Source organism: Bubalus bubalis, chromosome 9 (genome assembly GCF_019923935.1).
Source record: "Bubalus bubalis isolate 160015118507 breed Murrah chromosome 9, NDDB_SH_1, whole genome shotgun sequence".
Taxonomy (NCBI): Eukaryota; Metazoa; Chordata; class Mammalia; order Artiodactyla; family Bovidae; genus Bubalus; species Bubalus bubalis.
Window position 1 is genome coordinate 66,842,864 of NC_059165.1, and position 9,573 is coordinate 66,852,436.

Sequence of the window (9,573 nt, forward strand, 5' to 3'; positions counted from 1 at the left end):
ATACACCCATTATATCAATCAATACACTGCCAAGGACACAGTAGGTAAGGGGTATGGAGACTTAGCAGCAAACATTGGCCCAACAAGTGAAAAACCGTTCTCCAATACAATTTCTAATCAATCTTTCAACTACTCAAAGGAATCTGTGTTTAGACAGTTTAGAACATCTCCTACCTCTCACAGTTGGGAGGCTCTGAACAATCACATGTGGCCGGAAAAACCCATTCAGGCAGGCTAGAGGATTTCCAAAGGAGTTTGTAGGTTGAAACACTCACACCCAGGAATTATTAACTGGAGCTGTAAGCTAACTCTTTTTTCAGAGAGAGGTAGTGGGGGACAGCCCCCCTGTAAAGTCAGAGGTGTAGGTGAGAGCACAAAGCAGAAAGTAGGCAGACTCTGGTTTTGGGGGTAGATGCTCGAGAATTTCCAGGGGGATTCCTGAGGCTCGATCCCGCCTTTGCGTATGCCGAACCTCCTTCCTTATGACCTTTGCCACGAGCGGAGTGCCTCACGCTGGCTCCCGGCAGTGATAGAATTCTAGTTGAGCTATTCTAGATCCTGAAAGATGATGCTGTGCAAAGTGCTGCACTCAATATGCAATATGCACTCAATATGCAATATGCCGACTCCCGGCACTGGGAGTCTTTTGGGAAATCAGCAGAGTGAAGATACTGAGGCATAGGTGTTCAGGCCACGTGCTTCAGTCACTCCCAGAGTGCAGTTTGCTGCTGCCACGTGGCTCCAGAGATCCTGACCCCACAGACCTGGTTAAGGTCGGCTTCCCATTCTGGTTGGGGCCCCAGCCGACCCCGGCCTTATTTTCTCGTCTCTGCAGTAGACAAAGAGGATCTGTTGACACTCCTATGCAAAACTTGCTAATTTTATGAGCAAATCCAGTTATTCATTCTAATTAGAGATTAAAACCAGAGTGTCTCAACAAGGGGCAGTTTGTCCCTCCACTCCCAGGGGTGGTTACGTGGTGGCTACGCCGGGGGTGAGGGTGGGGGGTCCTCCTCTCATCAAACCTAGGATGTCGCTGAACAAGTGAAAGTGGCTCAGTCATGTACAACTCTTTGAGACCCCATGGGCTATACAGTCAGTGGAATTCTCCAGGCCAGAATACTGCAGTGGGTAGCTTTTCCCTTCTCCAGGGGATTTTCCTGACCCAGGAATGGAACTGGGGTCTCTTGCATTGCTGGCGGATTCTTTACCAGGTGAGCCACAAGGGAAGCCCAAGAATACTGGAGTGGATAGCCTATCCCTTCTCCAGGAGTTTTTCCGGACCCAGGAATCGAACCGGGGTCTCCTGCACTGCAGGCGGATTCTTTACCAACTGAGCTATCAGGGAAGCCTTACAATGCATGCTGCTGCTGCTAAATCACTTCAAGTCATGTCCGACTCGGTGCAACTCCATAGACGGCAGCCCACCAGGCTTCCCCGTCCCTGGGATTTTCCAGGCAAGAATACTGGAGTGGGTTGCCATTTCCTTCACCAGGATGCCCCCAAATCAGCCTCCCCAATTGTCCACAATGCAGGCTTTAAAGACCTTGGTTTAACCGCACTGCTAAACAAGCAGAAAAATTTGGATTTGAAAAAAAGGATCCTGAAGAGGGGAATTTTCATTCTTTCTATTTTTTTCCCCTGCTCCCGTCCTCAAAAACCAAAGAATCAAAAAACAAACAAGGAATCCTCTGGCAAGATACGTCCAATGTCTGGAAGCTGATGGCTGGAGGAGAGAACCCTCCTCCTGGAGTCCCCACTGCAGCCCAGCTCCTCAACCCTACAGGGCCCTGAGAGTCCATCCTCTGTGTTTCTCCTCTTAATTTGCAAAGCATTGCCTGGTGTCCCGCTCTATTCCTACGTGAAACCGCATCGGGGGAAGCCATTCTACTTGAAGCTAGTTACTCTCTCTTTTTCTTTTCTCAATTAAAACTTAGATTGATATGTGCTTTTAACTTAAAAACAAACAAGCAAAAAAAGACATCGTTCCATCCCTGGATGGCCCACTCCAGATAGCCAAAAGTTCCTGTCTAGCTTTTTTTTTTTTTTTTTTTTTGCCACAACAGGCAGCTTGTGGGATCTTAGTTCCCCAACCAGGGATTGAACCTGGACCTTTGGCAGTAAAAGCAGGAGTCCTAACCAGTGAACCTAGGGAATTCCCTGCTGATTTTTTAAAATTGCTCTTTAATTAGTATTTCGTTAAAAGCAATGCCTAGAGTTTTGCATCTAAAAAGTGAATCTCTTCAACCTATTTTTCTGCTTGTTTTAAATTTCTCAAAATGCAAAAACACACAAATAGGGATGTAAAATGGTACAGCCGCTATGCAAAACCTTGTGACAGCTCTTCAAAAAGTTAAACATGGACTTACCCCAAAATACAGCAATTCCATGTCTGAGTATAGACAGGAAAGAGTGGAAAGCAGGGACCTGAATGGGTACTTGCACAGCCATGTTCATAGTAGGATTATCCACAATAGACCAAGGATGGAAACAGCTCAAATGTCCATCATCAGATGAATAGAGGAACGCAATGTGGTCCATCTAATGGAATATTATTCAGCCACGAAAAGGATGGAGATTCTGGCACCTGCTACAACGTGGCTGAACCTTGAGGACATGAGGCTCAGAGAAGCAGACACAGAAGGACACACACTGTCTAATTCCACTCACGAGAAGTCCCTGGAGGAGTCAAACGCACAGAGACAGGAAGTAGATGGTGGGGCCAAGGTCTGGGAGAGGGGATGAGAAGTGCCTGCTAATGGTATGGGGTTTCCTTTTGGGGTGATAAAGATGTTCCACAATTAGAGACTTCCCTGGTGGTCCAGTGGTTAAGACGCTGCACTTGCAGTGCCAAGGCCAGCAGTTTGATTCCTGGTTGGGGAACTGGAATCATAAATGCTGTGTGGCATGACCCAGAAAGTTTTTAAAAATAAAGATGTTCAACAATTAGGTAGAGTTGACAGTTATACACATTGTGGATGTACCTTCTCTACCACCAAACTGTACCAAATTGGTGAATTTTTTGTTGTGTGAAATTCTCCTAAAAACAAGAACAACATGAAAGAGAGGAAAAGAAACGGTCCTTGACTTCCTACCTCCTCCTGCCTTCTTTTCCTTGCAGGACAAAGACAGGCAAGATTTCTGCAGTCCTCTCTCCACAGCCTGACAGCTGCTGGCTGGCCCCCACCCACCTATCTGCCTGCAGGGTCCCCCTGTCCACAGTGATTGGTTTGGGGAATGATCTTGTGACTCAAGTTGGACCAATGAGAGTCAGCCTGGAGACTGTCAGAAATATTAATATAAGCAGTCACTCATGGTTCCTTAGGGTGAAAGCCTGGAGCTGCCAGGAGTTATCTTTTGCCACCCCACAGTTGATCTTGTCTAGGATGAAGCCACAATAGAGGAGGGCAGATCCTAGAAAGAGAAGTCCATGCCTTAACAACATTGTTTAAGCACCTTGATCCAGCCGTACCTAATCTGGACACCCTTGGTCTTTCCTGTGGATTTGGTTTGGGTTTGTGTGCGTTTGTGTGCGAGGCACTTTTTAATTTATTTTTATTAATTCTTATTGGAATATAGTTGCTTTACAATGTTGTGTTAATTTCTACTGTACAGCAAAGTGAATCAACTGTACCCATACATATATCCCCTCTTTTTTATATTTCCTTCCCTTTCGGAGAAGGCAATGGCACCCTACTCCAGTACTCTTGCCTGGAAAATCCCATGGATGGAGGAGCCTGGGAGGCTGCAGTCCATGGGGTCGCTGAGGGTCAGACATGACTGAGCGACTTCACTTTCACTTTTCACTTTCATGCATTGGAGAAGGAAATGGCAACCCACTCCAGTGTTCTTGCCTGGAGAATCCCAGGGACGGGGCATCCTGGTGGGCTGCGGTCTATGGGGTTGCACAGAAGTGCGACACAACTGAAGTGACTCAGCAGCAGCAGCAGCAGCATACAATAGGTTCTCATTAGTTATGTATTTTATACATAGTATCAATAATGTATATATGTCAATCTCAACCTCCCAATTCATCCCACTCCCCACCTTCCCCCTTGGTATCCATACATTTCCTTTCTTTCTTTCTTTCTTTCTTTCTTTTTTTTTTTTTTTGAGTCATACTTCAGGCTTTTGAAAATCAAGAGTTTCAGCTCCTAGTGTTCCTTTGGTTTTGACACGGTCCTTCATCCAGCACATCCGACAAGTAATGTGACCCTCAAAACACAATGGCAGATTAGTGTCCAGCACTGAAAGGTAGTAAAACCATGGAATCAGTTCCCAAACTGTAAGCTTAACAGCAGCAGATTGCACCCTGGAGTTAGTCAGAAGCCTGGTCAGCTGCCAGTCGTTAGCCTTTCTCCTCTGCAGGGCAGGCAGTCGACAAATGTGTCCTGGGGGAAGAGAGGCTTCCCTCCAAGCCACCCTATCTCTGTGGGGCTGGGGCCAAAGTCAACATTTCTTGTGCCAAGTTGTGTGGCTTGTGTGTATCTGGCTCTTCATCCTGTTGACATTCTGAGGTTGCTATGGGTATCTGTATGGGACCCAGGTGCTTCCCGCCTCTGTGGGGATCTTCCTGGAGATGGGTTGAGGGGGCTGCCTTCAGCTCCCCAGGGAAGGCAGATTAAAGCTGCGAGAGCCTGGAGGGAAAGTTGCCAGCCCCTGCTTCCCAGGGGTTACAGGACACTCAGCAAGTGAATCCTTACCTAGTTACCCAGGTTCTAAGAGGGCTCCGTGACTATCACATACACACAAGATCAGCCACCAGCCATCTGTTGTTGTTTAATAGCTAAGTCATGTCCAGCTCTTTGCGACCCCCATGGACTGCAGCACACCAGGTTTCCCTGTCCTTCACTATCTTCCAGAGTCTGCTTAAACTCATATCCATTGAGTCAGTGATGCACTACAACCATCTCATTCTTTGTCTCCCCTTTCTCCTCCTGCCCTCAATCTTTCCTAGCATCAGGGTCTTTTCCAATGAGTTGGCTCTTCACATCAGGTGGCCAAAGTATTGCAGCTTCAGCTTCAGCAACAGTCCTTCCAAAGAATATTTAGGGTTGATTTCCCTTAGGATTGATTGGTTTGATCTCCTTGCAGTCCAAGGGACTCTCAAGAGGCTTCTCTGGCACCACAACTCAAAAGCATCAGTTCTTCACCACTCTGTCTCCTTTATGGTCCAACTCTCACAGCCGTACATGACTACCGGAAAAACCATAGCTTTGACGCCAGCCATCTGTCATCTGGCAATTTCCCAAGCTCGGAAAACATTAGTTTCCTTTGCAAACTGAAGTATTGCAAAATTCTGAAATGCAACCCCTTTTCTCACAGCCCTTTAACCCTTAGTTTACACACAATGATAACCTACCTTGTTCTCTAAATTGCCAGGTCTCAGATGCTGAAATTAATGATGATAATTAACAGTGAATAATATTTACTAAGTGCTTGTTTGTTACAAGACACCATTCTAAACACTTTACATCATCTCCTTTAGTCTTTTCAACAACTCTGGAAGACAGCACCGCTAGCAACCCATTTTAAAGATGAGCAAGCTAATGCGATCTCCTAACCACCCAGCTCTCTTTCACTGCACCTGTGTCCTTCTGATTATTTTATATTTATCCTTAGGTTTCTGTGTGCACCGCCAGCACCCACCCCAACCCCCCACCCCCCAACCTCTCCCCCCCACCCCTGCCACTAACATCCCGAGGTCTGCTTAGTTTAGCCAAAAACAGGTCCTGGCACAGCTAGGAAGACCACAAACCTTTGTTCCTGAGTTGCAGCCATAGAATGACTTCTTCTCTTGTCAGGGGGACTGGAAACGCACCCCACCAGGCACACATTCCAACTGATCCTCCCCAAATCCCTGGCCACCTGGGAGTGAAGTGTCAAAAAGGAACCCCATCTCCAGTTCTTCCTGTTCTTTCCTGGCGCATTCTTTATTTTACTGTCTTTCCAGCATTTATATTAGCTGGCGATTTCTTTCTCTCTTTTTTTTTTTTCCTTTCATTTATTTGGCTGCACCAGGTCTTAGTTGCAGCACCCATCATCTTTAGTTACGATATATGGGATCTTAGTTTCCCGGTCAGGGATGGAACATAGACCGCCTGCATTGGAAGCATGGAATCTTAGCCACTGGGCAAATCAGGGAAGTCCCTAGCTGGTGATATCTTATTATCCAGAATGTCTGCTCCAAGATGGCTGGAAATTTTGTCTACTGCGGTATCCCCATTGCCCAGAGAGCACATGCATGTGAACAGGGGACGTTTTTCTTGTTATGTAAGCAAGTCCTTCCCTCACGCATCTCCCCCGCCCCTAGCCTGCACCCCTACTCCGACCCGCCAGGATCAAGCGGGCACTTTCGCCACCTACCGGCCAAAGGCAGCATGACCCGAATCCTGGGCTCCATCTTCAGGATCTGGGAATGCAGTTATTGGGTCATTTCCCCAAAACCCTCCAGGCCCACTGCCCCTGGCGCCTCCCAGCCAGAAAGCAGCAGCATCTGACTCAAGGTTGCTCTCACCAAGGCAGGGGCTGCATGACAGAAGTGGATCTCGGGGCGCGGTCCCCATCACCACCACTACGGGAGGTCCTTTAGAAATGCAGACACTTGGGACTTCCCTTGTTGTCCACTGGTTAAGGCTCCGAGCTTCCAACTCAAGGGGGCCCCAGTACAATCCCAGGTATCGGAACTAAGGCCTGCCGTTTCTCAGCGAAAAAAAAAAAAAAGGAAGAAATAAAGATTCTTGGGTTCATCCTCGGACCTGCAGAATCAGAAACTTGGGGCGAGGCCAGGCCTTCTGTGTTTCAGTGTTTCAGCGAGCCCCGACATGGGCAACCCTCCAGGCCCTGAGCAGCAATCCTCAACCACCATTGCTTCCCAGCATTTGCCACAATTGGAGAGTGCACCTGGCCCGGTGCAGCTGGGGACCAGGGTTGCTGCTCACTACCCTGCAGTGCCCAGAAGGGCCCCAACTCAGGACTGTTTGGCCCCAGTAGCAGCAGTGCCCAGGTTAAAAAGCCCCTACTATTTGGGAGGAAAAATGGAATCCGATTCAATTGAGGCCATGCTCACACCACACACCAAGGTAAATGCCAAATGGTCAGACAGCATAAATCAGGGTGGCCCCCAGTGTCTGCTTCTCCTCCTCTTCCTCCCAGTTTCATGTGTATTTAGATGTATGCAGCATCCCAAAGTCACTGCAGACGGTGACTGGAGCCATGAAAGTAGAAGACACTTGCTCCTTGGAAGGAAAGCATTGACAAACCTAGATCGCGTATTAAAAAGCAGAGACATCACTTTGCCGACCAAGGTCTGTATAGTCAAAGCTATGGCTTATTCAGTAGTCATGTATGGATGTGAGACTTGGACCAAAAAGAAGGCTGAGCGCCAAATAATTGATTCTTTGGAACTGTGGTACTGGAGAAGACACTTGAGAGTCCTTTGGACTACAAGGAGATCAAAGCAGTCAATCCTAAAGGAAATCAACCCTGATTATTCACTGGAAGGACTGATTCTGAAACTGAAGCTCCAATACTTTGGCCACCTTATGCAAAGAAGTGACTCATTGGAAAAGACCCTGATGCTAGAAAAGATTGAGGGCAGGAGGAGAAGGGGGTGACAGGATGATATGGTTAGATGGCATCACTGACTCAATGGAAACGAATTTGAGCAAACTCTGGGAGATAGTGAAGGACAGGGTAGCCTGGTGTGCTGCAGTCCATGGAATTGCAGAGAGTGGGACACAACTGAGTGACTGAACAACAACAAAAACAATTTGCTAATCCCAAACCCCTCATTTATCCTTCCCCCACACCGTGTTCCACTTGGTAACCATAAGTTTGTTCTCTGCATTAATTTTGACTTTTGTAATGTTTTTTGTTGCTTGACTACATTGTTAACCATGGCACTTTTTTTTCTGGCCATGCCACTAGGCATGCAGGATCTTAGTTCCCCAACCAAAAATTGAACCCTTGGCCCTTGCATTGAAAGCTTGGAGTCTTAACCACTGGACCACTGCAGGAGCCCTTATTTTGATTTTTAAATATATTGAAATAAAATTGTATTTACCTCTACAATGGAGTTTTTCTGACATGACTCAAGTGCACCTCTGCAGAGAAGGATCCAGGCAAGTGAGCCCAGGGGATGTGCTGTGGTTCTTGGGCCTCCACCTGCTGCCAGATCTGACCTCCTGGGGCAGACAGGGAGGGGCCCTGGCTCCTTTGGCCCTACAGGTAAAAAACTGAAAAATTACTTAGGTACAATGATTAAGTTTTGTAACATGTGTATTGAGATATAATCTCAAGGCCAATGCTTCACTCATTTAAATTGTACAGATCAGTGGTTTTCACAAGCTTTCGCAACCAGCACCACAATCTATTTCAGAGATTTTTATCTCCCAGAAAGGAAACGCCCCCCTCTTCATTAGTAGTCACTCTTTCCTGGACCCTGGACACAGAGCATGGTGTGGACCACAGACTAGGTCCCTGCTCCAGGAGCGCTCATGAGCAGTGGAAGGAGACAAGTAATAACCAAGTCAGATAAAATAAAGATGAGGTTGGGACTTACCTGCTGGCCCAGCATTAAGGGGAACCTGGATTTGATCCCTGGTCAGAGAACTAGATCCCACATGCTGCAACTCAGTATCTGTCATGCCACATCAAAGAGGCCAAGTGCCACAATTAACACTCAGGGTAGCTAAATACGTAAATAAGTTCGGTCATTTCCAAGACTCACAGGAAGTGCTCTACAGAAAACAGAAGGTAGGTGCTGCTGCTACCCAAAGTTCAGCTTCTGTACACCGGTGCCCAGTCAAACCCTGGAGACAGAGCTCCCGGTGGAGTAGAAAGCTGCTCCATCAGTGTCTGACTCTGCAATGCCACGGACTGAAGCCCGCCAGGCTCCTCTACCCATGGGATTCTCCAGGCAAGAATACTGGTGGCGGCTGCCATGCCCTCCTCCAAGGGATCTTCTTGACACAGAGATGGAATCCATATCTCCATCAGCAGGTGGGTTCTTTACCAGTAGCTCCACCTGAGTCAGGAGATCCCCTGGAAAAGGAAACGAATGGCATTCCACTCTAGTATGCCTGGGAAATTCCATGAACAGAGGAGACTGGCGGACTACAGTCCATGGCCACAAAATCGAACATGATTTAGTGACTGAGCACTTGGCTCTGCACATTGAAACCTGGAAGATTCCCTGGGGTTTGAGTTTGGAGAAAATCGGGGAAGGGGGAGGAGATAAGTCAGGGAGCCAGACAGCTCAGCTACTTTGGACAACCATTTGGCAGTGTGGATCAGATCTATACTCATGGGGCTTCCTCAGTGGCTCAGTTGGTTAAGAATCCGCCGGCCAATGTGGAAGACACAGGTTCAATCCCTGGTCTGGGAAGATTCCACATGCCATGGAACAACTAAGCCTGTCTATCACAACTACTGAGACCACATGCTATGACTACTGAAGTCCACTTGCCCTAGAACCTGGGTTCCACAACCAAAGCAGCCATTACAGTGAGACGCCACTACAGTGAGACGCCCACACACCGCAACTAGAGTAGCTCCCACTTACTGCAACTA